Source organism: Alligator mississippiensis, chromosome 2, assembly GCF_030867095.1.
Source record: "Alligator mississippiensis isolate rAllMis1 chromosome 2, rAllMis1, whole genome shotgun sequence".
In the NCBI taxonomy this organism is placed as follows: domain Eukaryota; kingdom Metazoa; phylum Chordata; order Crocodylia; family Alligatoridae; genus Alligator; species Alligator mississippiensis.
In genome coordinates this window covers 9,634,415-9,650,474 of record NC_081825.1, presented here as the reverse complement: position 1 = coordinate 9,650,474, position 16,060 = coordinate 9,634,415, and the positions used below count along the sequence as shown (strand labels likewise).

Below are 16,060 nucleotides of genomic sequence, written 5' to 3'. Positions count from 1 at the left end.
CTTCCTTGCCCTGAGTTCCCTTGCCTGGTCTGTTGTGCTACTTTTGCTTCCTGCCCTATATGTTGCTGTGCCACTTGTCCCCTCCCTGGTCTGCTATGCGCCGTTCACGAGGCTGCCCATGTCACTTGTGCCACGCAGGCTGCAGGTTAACTACCCCTGCCTACCCCGTACTTATAAACAGAGATGGAGGATTATTAACCTCCCTAAGTAAGCTGTTTTAGTGCCTAACTATCCTTCCAGCTAGATTCCCTTTCCCACTCCGCAACGTCATACCTAAATCCCTCCTGTTGTGATTTAAGCCTATTATTTCTCATTCAGTCCCCAGGGAACATCGAGAATAATTTATAAACGTTCTTTTTACATATTTGGAAAACAGCTACCTTTTATGTATCTGATGGCTATTATCATGTCCTTCCTCACCCTTCTCCTCGCTAAAATAACTCATTCCAGTTCTTCCATTCTTTCAAATGCTTTCTCCAGTTTTAATTTTTGTTACTCTCTGGACTCTCTCCCACTGATCCACATCTTTCATGAAGTGCAGTGCTGAAAAGTAGAAACAGTTCTCTAGCTGAGTTAGACTAGTTAATGGATACTTTATGTGTCATATAAGACTCCTGTTTATTCATGCTACCGGGACTGCTTTATTCACACCGTGTGACATTGTTAAATCACGTTCAGTCTGCGATCCACTAGAACTCCCTGCAGAACTGCTGATTCTTTCCTGCAGAACTGCTGCCAACCCTGTCATACCCCATTTTGTGCAGGTGGTTATTTACATTGATAATTAGGCATTAATCACTTGCTTCAAATGGATGGTCACATCATCTGTAAGTGCCAATATTTTTCTACTATAAACACTGCCTGATCTACAGATGTGCTGTGCATATGGATTTGCATTTGCAAGCATGTCCCAGACACCTAGATTGTACAAGTAATTAATATGGAGCAGAGGCTCTCCCTTTTCTGACCCTGATCCATATCTAGTCAGGTTGGCCAGTATTAACAAGCAAAGAGATCATGAGATAGAGATCAATTTAAAAAGGCAGCATAATTAAAATAGCGCAAGAGACAAAATTCAATGATACAAGACCAAGAAAGGCAGTAAATAAAACTGTGCATAACAGAGGTTAGTAGCAGTCAAAAAAGTAACAAGTGTGCTCTGGGAGGTGTGTTTTAATTAGCACAGCTCTGAGAGCCGCACTAATTAAAAGCAAACCAGAGTGTCACGTGTATCAGCGTCCCCACACTGAAAAATGGTGGCAGGGCAGGTTGAACTAAAGCCTGTCAAACAAGCTTTAGTTTAAAGCACTCCACATTTAAACTAAATTACCACACTCCAGCAACTCAACTGATCAGCACGTTGGAGCAGCCTTTCTGCATGTGTATAGGAGCCCCAAGTTTCTGAGTTGATAAATGTAATTACTTATACTGCAATTGTCCAAAAGTGTTAGCTATACAAAGGAAGATGCAGGTTGTGCCACAAAAAATATGCAAAGTAAAAAGTACTATTAATATTTTTGTTTCAATTAATACAGCTTTGCATGCCTTTCCTTAGTTCTGCAAACCCACACAGTCCTGACTATGAGATGTGTGTATCCGCATGTGAATCCTACCTTTGACTATTTGAGATTCACAAACTAGGTTTTCTGGCATCTAAATCTCCCAAGGGACTCAGTCTGTTAAATGTACACTGAGCATACCCAACCGGTGGAGGACACCAACTTTTGCCTAGCAACATAGTGGTAGGAGCACTCAGGACATGAGAGACTTGGGTTCTAGACCCTTCTTATTCTGATAGATTTTGAACTCCCATATCCCACTTCCCAGAAAAGTGCCATAACATTATTTTATGAGTTGAGCTGGACTAGGCTGAAGGTACTCTCCATCTCTCCTGCCAAAATTGATCCAGTAGGCAACCAAAATACAAGAGTCACAGGACAGAAAGTTAGCAAGCAAGACAAGATGTGCTTCTATAGCCTGGTAAGGAGTGCACTCCTCTGCGACTTGAGAGGAACCCGTAGTAGTATTCTGGTCCTATCTAATCTCCTGGGTTACAGTTAATATGGAACTCTTTAAGATCAATCTTAAAATAAGGATAAACCCTTGAAATGGTTAAATGCTAACATTTACATAGATTATGGAAATTAAAATATATTAGCGTTCACAACTTAATTATGAAAAATATTTCCACATTCTCTCATATGCATTCTTCCCAAACTAAACAGTAAGGTTACTTTTCTTCCGTTATATGTCTTCTACACCTGCGTTTGCTCAACACCTAGCCAGCAATGAAGAACAGGTTTGAAGCAGTGACATCCTGATTCTATTTATTGATAAGAACAAAAGCAAACTATCAAAGGAGTTGCAAATAGTCACATTCTGCATAAAATTACTCTATAATACTTAAATTATAAGATGTAGGAACCATCTTCTTGTCCTGATTTTATACAATCCCTGGCCTACAATACAATACTATATACATATGTTACCATGAGATCTTTTTTATCATTATGCACCCCATGGTTTATTTCACTTGCAAGTTGTACCTTGTTTCAAATTAGAATATCAGGTCTTTGGGGCAGATACCATCTCTTCCTGTTTCTAGGCTAGCATTTGGCAAGACAGGCCTTTGTACATGCCCGCTTTTTGCCCTTTTTTGCGCTGTAACGGCATGACCGCACAAGCAGGTTTTCTGGATGCTTTAAGAGTCTTTCTGGTGCATTAAAGTAAAAGTCCTCAGACATGATTTAGTTTGACTCGCTCCAAATTAAAGCATTGAGTCCACGGATTCATTGCGTTCAAACACAAAGGCACTCAATGATGTGTAATAAGCCTCTTTGTCCACCAGATGGCACTGACTTTTTTTGTAGATCATCCCTTTGAATCGCTTCTGATTTTTTTCTTCTTGTGCCATCTCCTGGCTCTCCCTGCTCCCACTATTACAAGGCAGGGCATGGGGTGGGGGGCCCCTGAGCCGAGGAGAGGGCAGCGTGACTGTCCCACTCTCCTGTGGCACCAGTTGGGGACCAGACTTAGTTCGTTCAAAACCCTAGTGTGTGCAAACACTGATGCAATGCTCCAAAATAAACCTGTTTAACTTTTATAAACCTATTTGATTTAATGAGGATTAAAACCCATGGTGTGTACAGGCACCTATAGAGCACTAATCCCAAATTATATTTTTAGGCAAGATCACTACATATTCATAATAAAACAATGATCTTAATAGAATACCTGTATATATTAAAATTAACTTTCTTCTATCTTTTATTAATTTTCACAATAACATACTCAGCCCAGAGTACACTTGAAAGCAACAGAACCCACTGGTTACTCACAGCACTGAGTATGTTTATATCACTAATCCAAATACCTTAATCAGAACAGCAAACAGTCAGCCTCAAGAGAAAAATGAATTAAATCCTCTACTTTTTGACTCTCAATATTTTCCTTATAAACTAGAAAATGCCTCTCTTGCATCTGACAAATTACTTCTTTACTTCATGTATTATATTTGGAAACAGTGGGAAAACTCTTTAGTAAACAGAATATGGAAGTCCAATTTGAGCTCTGAAACATCACTGTACAAAACCAGCACCATCTTAAATAAAACAGATCTACCCTCTGTATGCATTTGTAGACACATCTGCTCCTTTAATCAAGTAATTAAGTAATAAACACCTAAATTAGGATTATATGAATTTCAGCCAATATGCTACACTAATCAAATTGCTTATTAAGTTCCAATCATAGCTGCACCCTCTGTGTGTTTGTAATGGGATCACACAATTGCCACTGAGAACATTATAGCTAATGGAACTACACAGGTGAAAGTGAAGCTTCAGGATTTGTGATGAGGCAAAGTTAATGAGAACCCAACTTGATTTAGTCAGAAGGGTTTGTACTTGAAAAGATTGGCCTCCATTATGGTATGCCACCTGTGCACTCTAACCTTAAAAGACACCATGGTGAGCCAAGTAGGGAGATCCCCCAATGGAAAAAAGGATCATGTCATCATCATTTTATAAAGCACAGGTGGTATTTTCTTCTCACACGGGGGTACGCAGGTCTTTTTTTTTTTTCTAGCCTTGGAAGCTAAGGACGGTCAAGAAATGTGGAGTGTGCTAAAACCAACTCCGCTAATTATACGCAGTGACCAACCTAAAACACAAAAAGCCTAGGCTCAGGTGAGAATAAATGTCACATCAGCATTCCTCTCCTGAGCTCAGGAAGATTTGATATGAATATAAGAAACCCATAGAAAAAGTGTTTCATTATGTCATGTCTAGAGGCATTTTTTCCAGAGTAAAAACCCTTTAGTTCTGTTTGTTTGCGATTACTAATTGGGAGCAAGGGGTTTCACACAGTATACTAACCTTTAAGATGTGATCAATTTTCAACAATGTGGTACTAAGATGAATCATTCACAGATGTTTCAATTCCTTGTTTCTCTTCCTTTAACCATATATATTCATGCATATACCATTTTAAGTGTAGTGTGAGATACATTAGATGCTATCAGTAAATTCAGGTATTTGCTGTGACAGAGTTGCAATTGCTAGATATTCCACGAATACCTCCTTAACTGTTTGCCCTCAATTTATTTTTTCAAACCTTTGTTTTGAAAAATGTGAACTATCCTATATACACCAAACTCTTAAAAACAAGAGTATAAGAATGACAGATAAATCCAATTGATCTCTGTTGCAAAAAATGGTGTGACACTACAGGTTATTCTACTTAGAAGAAACTGATGATGAGCGTGATGTTTTTGATGTACTAGACTTCATCTAGATGTACATCTTTGTGAATGTGTGCCTTCTTCTTTTCAGGAGGAATCAAAAGGAACATAGACATGTTTCCTGCTCAACAAACCAAGCCTCTTCAGTCATTCCTCTGGGCCACCCCATCAGTACTTCTTCAGGTTGAGCCACAGCTTTCTTCTGTATTTCTATTTCTTTCCCAGCTTTTCAAACTAAACTGCTTCCGGTGTGTATGCGCACACAGTTCCCAAACATTATTTAGCAAAGCTCTCCACCCAGATCGTTTGAAACTCCTGAACAACTTGCCTTTGTCTGCTTTTGAACAGAGCCACATCTGCGTTTGAGGTTTGGTGACTGCTACTCCCTACTTCTAAAAAGAAAAATAACGATTTGTCATAGTCATCTTAAAAATGAAGGGTAGTGGTGATTCCCAAAGGTTTCAATAAAATTTAACTGAACCTGTAAGTTCAGTAAAACTTATAACTATTATGTGCATCTGTCTGATGTACTAGTAATTGTATTCCTGGCTCAACAGATACGGAATACTTCTGGCAGCAAACTGAAGTTGCTACTATTGGGCCTGCACTATCAGGAGGCACTCTTGTAACAGGTAGGCAGATCTGTGCTTGCTTTAATCTAACCAGAAGGGTAACAATAGCAACATGGTCTTCAGCACAGGTCAGAAAACGGAGTATGTACAGCAGGTCCCTGATGGAATTGCACAGCCACTCTGAAGCCTGTCCCACCATGTCTCCTCTTCTATTCTTATACTTGCTAGCTTTATTAAACCTTGCACTGTACACTTACCTGTACTGCAGTCATTGATCTGTATTCAAGCTCAGACATACCCTGGGGAAGCAATGGATACACATCCCCTATATTGGAACAATGCAGACAATAAACCATTTGAGATTTTGTCTCAACTCCCTTAGGGTACAAAGTACAGATGGATTCGACCTGGTTCACAAGGCTTTGTAGAGAAACAGAACTGAACAATATAAAATAACATCCACAGTCTGGAGAGAGACACTTTCCTAAGAAAAATGGGGGGGCACAAGACCAAGACAAAGACCTTGCAAAGGGCCTAAAATATTTCTGACCGTCCATGGTTTCCATGAGAAAGGCAGGAAATGTCTGATACGCCAGGGAAAGGTATAAGTTTGTTAATTGTTTTAAGACGTGTTCTCTCTGAAACGCATGAACAGAGAGAACAACTGAAATGTTTCAAACACCTCTGCAAGGTTTCCAAGGGCCAGCTGGACAAACGGATATGCCTTCTGAAACGTTCTGAAAGAGGCCGAAAGGCTCCAAATGCTACCTCTCGAAAATGAGATATTTCGAAGCATTTCAACTTTTTTCTGTGTGTGCCCAGAGCCAAATAAGTGCTCCAGAATCCCAGTATCCTGCTACCCTCCCCACCCAGTGCCCCCACAGGTAAGGGAGGGAGAGCTAGGTGGAGAGGCTACTAGGTGTCCAGCCACTGGGTCTCATTCCTAATGCTGCTCACCACTGCAAAGTGCTCCAGCCCTAATCTTCTTCTATCTTTCTGCTCAAAAGAAAAAGGGGAGAAGAAAGGTTTGGAGAATTTGGAGCTGGAATCCCTGAAGTAGGAGCCCTGCACTGCTGCCACAAGCCCCTTACTGCCTCCCCCACCTCCCAGTGCCTCCTTTCCCACTTTCAGCTACAAAACTATGAATACAGAATATCTCCCAATTATAATAAAGCAAAACAAAAAAGAAATTTCAATGTGCCAAAAAAGGAAATAAGAGAGAAATGGAAGAAAGGGAGGAGGGAGATGATATGCTTTTTAAGCATCAAACCCTAATAGATCCTTAACAATCTCCGAGCTGCAACAGTTCAAAAGATAGCACTGCTTATTGTGAATACTGCTTTCTACTCGGGTCTGATACATGGGCTGTCTTTTTACTTTACAGGGATATGGACATGGACTGACTTGTTTTAGATCATGATTTTAATTGTTATGTCCAAATGAGAATTTTTAGCACTTTACTACAAGTAAAAAGTACGCCCCTCACTTGTCACGTAGCAAAGACCCACATATCCTCGAACATCAGATAAGACACAGATTTCCATAACACTTGCTAAATTTATCTCATGGTTTCTCTCTCTCTGTCTGTCTCTAATACATCTGTAATGACTGGTAACTTTTACAGAATTGCTTACAAATTTCAAACAGGCAGAAAATAGTTACAAATACAGAAGATGTGACCTAGCAACATCCGACTACAGTATAACTTCATAAATCCGTCATCCTTGGGACCTGGCACCTGCTGGAAAATTTATAATTCCAGATTTTTTAAAGAATCCTTAGGAGAGGGGTTTTCATTAAGTTGGGGGGAGGAGGAGTAGCGGTGGGCAGTCCTGGAGCAGCAGCTGCACATGGAGCAGTGGCGCAGGATGCTGGATGGCAGTGGCAAGCTTCTTCCTCCACCAACGTCAGGGCTGGGGCAGGGCAAGGACAGCAGGGTGAGTGCAACAGGCGGTGCCCAGCTGCCTGATGCAGAGGGGGAAGTTTGCATGTGGCAGCTGCTGCCGCCATCCACCACCCTGCACCGCCACTCCATGTGTGGCTGCTGCTTTGGGACCGCCTGCTGCTACCCCGCACCCACCTGGATGCAGAGGGAGAGTCTTGCACGCAGCGGCTCCCGCCACCATCCACCACGCCATGCCACTGCTCCACATGCGGTTGCTGCTCCAGGACCGCCCGTTGCTACTCCCCAATGTAGTGTATTTTTGAAAAGTGCCAAATTTTTAAGAATTGTGGAATTTTGAAAGCCAGATTTATGAGGTTATACTGCATTAGCAAAGCAAAACCAAGCAGTTGCTAGTGTATACACACACACACACACAGACACATAGACATGCACACCCAGGATGATAACCGCTTGAGAACAAAAAGTAATGTCATTTGCATTGACCCAGAGAGCCTCAATGAGCTGCCACTCCCAGCCACAGGCACATAAGAGTCTAATGGGCATTTTTAAACCGGCTTCATGGAGCGAGAGGGGGTGCTTTAATTAGAACAGCTCTTAGAGCCACTCAAATTAAAGTGCCTGGAGCGTCTCGTGTATCAGCGTCCCCAACATTCAAAATGGTAGCAGGGGCGCTTTATTTTAAAGCTTGTTGAATAAGCTTTAGTTAAAGTTCCTCCGCCGCCATTTGAAGCATGGGGATGCTGATACACAAGGTGCAGAGGCTGGCTGGAGTGCGATAATTATCTTGCTCCAACTCACTTGATTAAGTCTGCTCCAACAAGCTGTAATTAAAGTGCATCGGAGCAGCCTCCTGGCTGCAATTTAAGATGTGATGGGAACCAGTCACAAAGTTATTACACAGAATATATGTAAACTTGAGGGCTTATCCCTTGTTTTATCATGCCATTCATTGCATTAAAGTGTAGCCAGATTAGTACTGAAGTCGTGATTAACTGGTAATGTCTGCCAGGGGTCTTAGAGACATTTAAGTAATCATCATTTGTTATAGAACCGTATGATCAAAAATGAGGGTTGGAAGGGACCTCAGGTCATATCTAGCACAGCCCCCTGCTCAAAAGCAGGACCATCCCAAACTAAATAATCGCAGCCAGAGTTTTGTCTAGCTGGGTCTTAAAAACCTCCAAAGATGGAGAGTCTACAACCTCTCTGTGCAGCGTGTTCCAATGCTTTACTACGCTCCTAGTCAGAAACTGTTTCCTAATAACCACTGTCCAGCTCCATCCGCTTTGGGTTATGCAGTTAGGTAAATCCTGTGCTTATCCAGTGTGCATGTAGCACAGGGTTGGGCAATTATTTCAGCTGGTGGGCCACTTAACAAGTTTTGGTGAGCTGTCAAGGGCTGAACAAAAAAATCTTTCAGACTTCCAATGATATGGCAACCATCGATTCTACTGGATCACAGAGTATGCATGAGAGGTCATCCAGACCTTCATTGCATATGCCAGACAGGAGTATGGAGGACCAGCAGCTATCCAGACCTTCCATGCCCCTTTTAGGCCATTGAGACAAAATCCATAGGCCAAATGGAGTCCAGACATTTGGTGCCTCCATGGCTATAGTTGTACAAGTGTCCAAGAATTGAACCCAGGTCTCCTGTGAAGCAGACAAGGATTCTACCACTGAATCACAAGGGACTCCAAAATCTTTCAGAGGGTATTACTTTAACAAATTATATATTTAAAAAATCATATACTAAAAAAAAAAAATTAAACATCTACTATAACATATTTTAATTTTATTGAAGAAATATTTTTTGTCATCACTTTGTCATGACTTTTGTCAAGCCTTACTCTTGTACATTGTGTAGGATGGGAGGGGGTGTGTGGAGGGAGTGTGGGATGTTTGTGCTGGGGAGGGGGTGTATGCGAGAGGGGCTGTCTGCGTGCTAGGTCCTAGAAGCCAGCCGGGAGCTGGGGGATGAATGCAGCAGCTTATCTGGTGCAGCTTGTCTGGTGCAGGTGCAGTCCACCCCCACTATCCAGGCCATGGCTGGCCCTGCAGCGCTCCGCCTGTGGACAAGCCCCACCCACTCCTGCCTGGGGCAGCCTGCACCACACTCCAGCTCACACCCACCAACAGCACTGCCCTGGCCCCAGCTCCAGCTAACATGCACAGTTGCTTGGCAGGGCTGCTGCCGCTGCTGCAGCAGCCACCCAGGTACTACTTGGCTTCCCCCTCCCCCCCACAACTCCCGTGGCTCCTCCTCCTCCTCGTCTTGCCCTTGCTGTGACACTCTGGGTAGCAGGTAGCATGGGGAAGCAGTGTGTCATGCACTACATGCTCTGCCAGGGACGGGGAAGCTGCAGTCAAGTGACTCCTGCCCTAGCATGTGGGGCTCCAGCTCCCAACAGCCTTCCACCTCCTCGGACACCCGGCACGATGAGGTGGAAGTAAACCGAGAAGTATGCTAATGTAGCAGGCTTGCCTTTTGCAGCTTGGGTTGAGTCTCAGGCTTGAAATCTTGCTGTTTTGATTGGTGGAGCTCATCCCCCAATCAGGAGGCAGCAAGAGGAGTTCGGACATGCCCCTTTCCTAAGGGAAGGGGAGGGGGAGAGGAGTCCCTTCCTCCCCCCCTCCCCCGTGGACCTGATTGAAGACTGCAACACTCAGGTCCAAAAGACTTCAGGGGCGGAGCCCTAGAGCATAAAAAAGGAGCTGCGTGCCCAGCATGAGGGAAGCATGTCCAGGAGTGAGAAGAGAGAAGAGCGGGGCTTAGAAGAGCTGAGGAGCGCTGCTCAGCAGGGCGAAGCAGTAGCCCAGAAGCGCCCCTGAAGACTTCCATTGGCAGGGAACGGTGGACGTGCAGCATGGCACACAGCATCCAGACCCTGGGAGCTGCGTGAGGCAGATCAGGTCTGCAGCCTCTGGCAGGCAGCCAGCCAGAGACACAGTGCACAGGACGGTGCACAGAGTGGGACCTTTGGAGCACTTGGGCAGCTCAGGTCCTCAAACCCCGAAACAAGGCTGGGAGCTCGGTGCAGGAGGCGCTGCAAGGAGGGTACAGGAGCGGACCAAGCCTGGTGCTACACGAGGCAACCCAGGCCTCTGACCCATAGCAAAAGGTTGAGTCCAGAGAGCCAGATGGTGATCGGGCTACTGAGCCAGCTGGCAGTGCCAAGCCCTGCATAGCAGAGCCCTGTTCCAGGGGACAGCAACCCCCCTGAAGCCCACTGCAGGCGAGAGAGCAGCCTGGCACAGAGGACGAAGACCACTCTCCAGGCCTGGGGGCCGTGAGTTGCAGGGAAAAGAGGATCCCCACAGGGGAGGGGGAGTCCTCCCCACTGGTTAGTCAAGGGCTCCTGAAAGGGGAGGTCCCACTGAACCCCCCCCCCCCCAAAGTTACCAGCTTCTTTGTAGGGCTTGAAAAAAGCCCAAGGGCATTGGGGTTTCCCCTCAGGATTGAGTTTATCTTTGGGGTTTATCTGTTTCCGATCAGATACTTACCTGTGACTTACCTGTATCTGGAACACTGGTATAAGGTTTCATGTCATTTACCCAGAGGGTATTGTTTGTTACTGGTTTAGATATCTTATAAATATATGTATACATTGTACATATGTTTGTATCCATGTTCCTTTCCCTTGTGATAAGTTAATGTAAATAAATGTGTATACAGTTAAGTCCCCTGACTGTCCTGGCCTGGTTCTATAGGGACGGAGAAAAACTGAGCGGTCTGCAGTTCCCACCCCACAGCACACCTGCCAGCTAACAATCCCCTTCAATTGGAGAAGGGGAGCATATACCCAAGTTACCTGGGCTACGCTATATTTGACTTCTCAATGTACACTGGAAAAGCCCCTTGCAATCATGTGCTCTGGTGGTCAGGAAACCGAACAGAAGTCAGGAAGCTTGGGCTATTTTCCCAGTTTTGATACTGAACATCCGTGTATGTGTGGGCTGGTCACGTCTTCTTATGCCTCGGTTTTGTCTCCACCCTGGCATGTAGAAGTATAAGCTCTTTCCTTAGGGACTGTTCCAAATAGGAGTTTGTGCAATGCCTAAAATAGCAGGCCCCATTTTCAGTTGGGACCTGTAGGTTATATCATAAATAATGATAAAAATAACGAAAAGAAAGGAGTCATCAAATGAAGCTGGCTTGAAATGATGACAATTCATAAAAGAACAAACTTATCTTAGATGACCGTCACTTGATTTGTACATGCTGCTGCTGTTTTTCTTACAGAAGATCAATCTGGCTACATTCTTATTCAAGTAGCCAGAACAATCACTTAAAATAAGTGACCAACAAAGAACCAAAAGGTCCATGAAAGGAATGACAGGACATGGCAGTCTTTTGACTTACACATTTTAACATATAATGTTGGCCTCATATCAACAAACGTACTTTCTACAAAGGACAAATTTATCCTGGATACAAGTTACTTCCTTACAGGAGAATTAAAGGCTGAAGGATTTAAAAAAAAAACAAAAAATGGATGCAGTCAATATGAATGCCAATGACACCCAAATAACTGCACAAATAGGAGTAATTAAGTGTGGATGAAACATCTGCTTCCAGGTATCAACTTGGGAAGCAAAAGCCCACTTAACGCTGTTTTGCTTAGTGCTATTTCGCTATAATACCCATTTTAAATGGATACCCGATTCCACTTAGCGCTCAGCAAGTTTCATTATAACGCTTGCAGTCGCCATCCTGGGTCATTAAAAAAAAATGTCTGGTCGCCATAACTGTTGCCTGTCTAATGTCAGCTGTATGTTACATGAAATTCATTAGAAGTCTATTTCCACAAAAATAAGGATAAAAAAAATGATGATATTAATGTTACCACCTACAACCCTGCTTCAGCAAATATTTAGGTGCCTATATTCATATTTACTTTTTTTAATTTTTAATAATAAACATGTAAGCTTTTGCATATTCCCAGTGACTTAAATGCTCTGTTCAGTTGAACAAAACAGAACATTAACGTTATTACCTTGCAGAGTTACGGTTTTATGTATTCTGAATAAAGCTTGACAGTTAGGTATGTGCCTTAAGGATAACAGGAGAAAATACTGTACCATGATTTCAACCTAAAAAATACATCTTGACACTACCTTTAGCAAGAGAATCCTTTACATATATAATTCATGTTCCTTTTTTTTATCCTCTTACATGTTTTGCACGATGCTGTATACATACTGTAGCTAAACTAACAAGCAATAAATAAAGAGTGATGCAGTCTAATGCCGAGCACTAGTCTGATTTAAGAAGTAATTAGCATGATAAGGACTGTCAAATGCAAGAACTAGGAGCCGATGAGAAACCTCTGTGTGCAGCATTAGGTCTGAAAAGCTCAGATGCATTTGCAAGTCCAATTTCCAAGGAAATCTCAGTAAGTGCCACATGGTGGAAATGATACTGAAAGCGCAGGCACAGATGAGTGCATGTAATTGTCACCAACTCAAATACCGTCTACTTAAGAGGTGACCGGAGGAACTATATATCTGCTCAGGGTTTCCCCAAGGAGGTGGTTGCATTTCTAAGATTTGAGCACAGACCTAGCAATTATTCTTATTATTTTTGCTTAGCCTACGAATTTGGGTATCACAGCCTATAAGCATTCCCAGTCTTGCTCTTCCTTCTATTTTGGTTCCCAGGAATTGTCACGGACTTACTGAAACTGGCACGAGCTAGATTTCCTGTGCCCTCCTTTGCCCATATATTTGTGTGATTATAAATCTCTATTTTCAAACAAGTGACCCAAAGCCAACTGAAAACATACGTGATAGTGTCACTGCTTTAGGGCATCAAAAAAGGTCTTAAAAAAATGTTCCTATTGTGCAGTTCAATAGATATAGAGAAAAGGGAATTTTATATTTGATCGTTGAGGAAGAGTAACAGCACTATTTAAAAACTCTAGAACATTTTTTGAAAGATAGAGTAAGTCATCCCAGACAAACTGACCTTTTTAAATTAAATCATTAGTTTAGTGTTTAAATAATAGATCTTACTAAAACATTTGATACAGTGCCCGAAAGGTCCTACTAAGAAAATAAAGGTTTAGACACAAGCTGTGTCACATAGACTTAAATTGGACTAAGGACTACACATGACAAACAATAATATACCAGACCATTATGAGGGAATAACTAGGGAGCAGGGTATAAATGGGAGAAATATGTCCAGTGAGGTACTGCAGAGATCGTTGGAACAATAGTAAAGTTTATATCCAATAATTATTAAAGCTGTATAAGAAATCACTTCTGAACTTCACAGGTATTAAATTGGAGAATGAGAATTAAAAAAAAAAAAGATGCAAAAGGACATAGGGAGATTAGATAGCTGAGAAAAAAAAACCCACATAACATTCACAGGAAATGCAGCAATTTACTCGTATGTCGCACCTTTACTCAAAACCCTAAAAGTGTTTTACAGACCATAATTAAACCTCACAATACCACTGGGCTGACTAAAAATAATGTGATTAAGGCCATACAGTTCAAAGGCCCACAGATATGGATGCCTCAGTTTTGGGAGCTCAACTGAAAATACCTTTGGCCCGACTTACTGAAAAGCTAAAAAGATATAATATCTACTGCTGTTACAAACTGTCACTTCTGACCCTCACTTCTTTCCAATTCTCAACTGTTCCCTGCCTAATCATATCCCTCCATTTAAGATACCGGCTATTCAGAAAACATAACTACCACTTTGAAGCAGAAAATGTGCAAGAGAAACATTCCTTTCCAAAACCAGGACCAACAGACAGAAGTTAATTTTGTACATATTATTTTTTTAAAACTAAGTTTCTGTATGATTTTCCTTTATTTCCACAGAGCCATGTAATAGCTAATAATTTCATGTGAATTGTTTAACGTAAAGAAAGAAATGGTACTCCATACTGGAAATTTCCAAAACCATCTCAGGCAGGTGTCGGGAACCTATGGCTTGTGGGCCGGATCTAGCCTGTGGCAGCTCAGGGAATCAGGAGCAAGCTCCAGCCACAGCACTGTGGGGACCGAGCGGGGATCATGGATGGAATCCCGGGAGGGTCGGCTGGGTTGTGGCCACAAACCCAGAATCAGCAGATCGGTACTCGTAACCGCTGGAGCAGAGTTAGGCACAAACGAGTATTGGTTGAAACAAGGATGGCTTTACTTACACTGTCGGGATGTACAGCGTAGGAAGATAGTAGACTTCAAACTTGAGGGTTCAGGGAAGCTAACAAGCGAGGAGCTCTTAATCGACAAGATATCTTTCAAACTCGGGCATGCAAAATTCGGGGGGTACGTCGTATGATTTGGCGACAGGGAGTCGTCGACGGATGATCAGGCCGTCAGGTTCCACTCCGGGACAAGCGCGGAGTTCTCCAGCTAGGGCGGAAACGACCCTAACCTTTTATACGGCTAGCGAGCCAATTGCCAGCCACCACGTAGGAATAATTTAAAGCTGGCCAATTATAGTATGCGCATTTGCATACTCGCGGCGGGAACTCCTCCACGCCGAGGCTTTTCATCACGTCGAGAATTCCCCTGCCTCGTTGTGCCATGTGCTGGAAAGTTCCACTGCACCGAGGCACTCAACTAATCAGCTCTGACAAGCAGCCAAGCAGGCATCCCCAGGGCCCTAGTGCCCGCCTTTATTATTTATTCCCCTCCCAGTGTCTGCTGCCTGCAGGCGGTTGTGGGGCTGTGGCCAGCAGTGGGGGCTGGCTTGTAAACAGAGGCCCAAAGCCTCAACCCCTGGTCTGGGGAGTTTACACCTATACTATCTATTAAAATGAGTGGAAGATACATACTTAAAACCTCTAGACTGCTTTAAAAACCAAGTTATGTATATTTTTAAAACCCCATACAACAACTATTAATACCAAACAGAGAGCTTCAAGTTTCTGGTCCAAACAGAAGCTATCCGCCTCACAAAAACTGTATACTAACCTACACCTGATACTTATCCCAAGATCCCACTAGCAAATCTAAAGTGTTTTTTGGTTTGTTAATGAGCTCTGGCAAAACTTCCATGGCACCGCGTTTTCTTAATGACATTTCGCACTGCTCTAGCAGATCCCTGTTAAACAGCCCAGAGCGACTGCAATGAAATCAGCGGCTCAATACCATCCCACAATTACAGCTTCTTTGTGTTACTTCAGCACAAGAGGAAAGGTAAAAGTCCTTCAAACAAAGAGAGAAAGATTCAAGGAGCATGGATTCCCTTGATGCTGGAGGCAATTTGGGGACTGCAGAGCAAGTTGTGGGAGGATACAATGCTAGATCACACCGTAATTGGGCTAATGCACAGTCTGAGAATATTTCAGAGAAAGTCATTCCCACCTCTGTGGACTAAACAATCCCCAGCAGAGTACAGAACTGCAGGAATCAACAGTTGGCATAACACCACCTGTGCCCACTAATCCCTTAGGTACAGGGAACTCAGTTAAGACGTACCTGCCTACTGAACCAATGACAACTCTGTGCATTAGAGGGTATAATTTGGCTCACTGGGGTGCTTTCAATATATAATTAACAGTGACTGCTGGAAAACCTGTTATAAAACGTTGAGACTTTGTTTTTATCCGATATCTGAACACAGACACGTATCGCAGCAAACTAGGTATTTAAAATCGTTCATAAGCTTGTTACGCAAGTATATTTCAACCTATTCATTGTTAGTGAATCACTGGTCTCGACTGTCATTATCTCCTAGTTGTGGCATTATTAATGACAAGCTGGATAATATTCTTAATGTGCCTTGTTCAGATAATATATTTTATATTATATATTATGTACTATAATTATATTATATATGCAAAGGGGAGATGGATGATCAGATATGGCTGT

At 42.9% G+C, this 16,060-nt stretch overlaps 1 protein-coding gene across 7 annotated transcripts in view; it reads right to left on the bottom strand.

Annotated features, from left to right (window-relative positions):
* Nucleotides 1-16,060, bottom strand: part of CTNNA2 (catenin alpha 2) — an 884,847-nt gene that overhangs the window by 667,055 nt on the left and 201,732 nt on the right. The window lies entirely within an intron of this gene.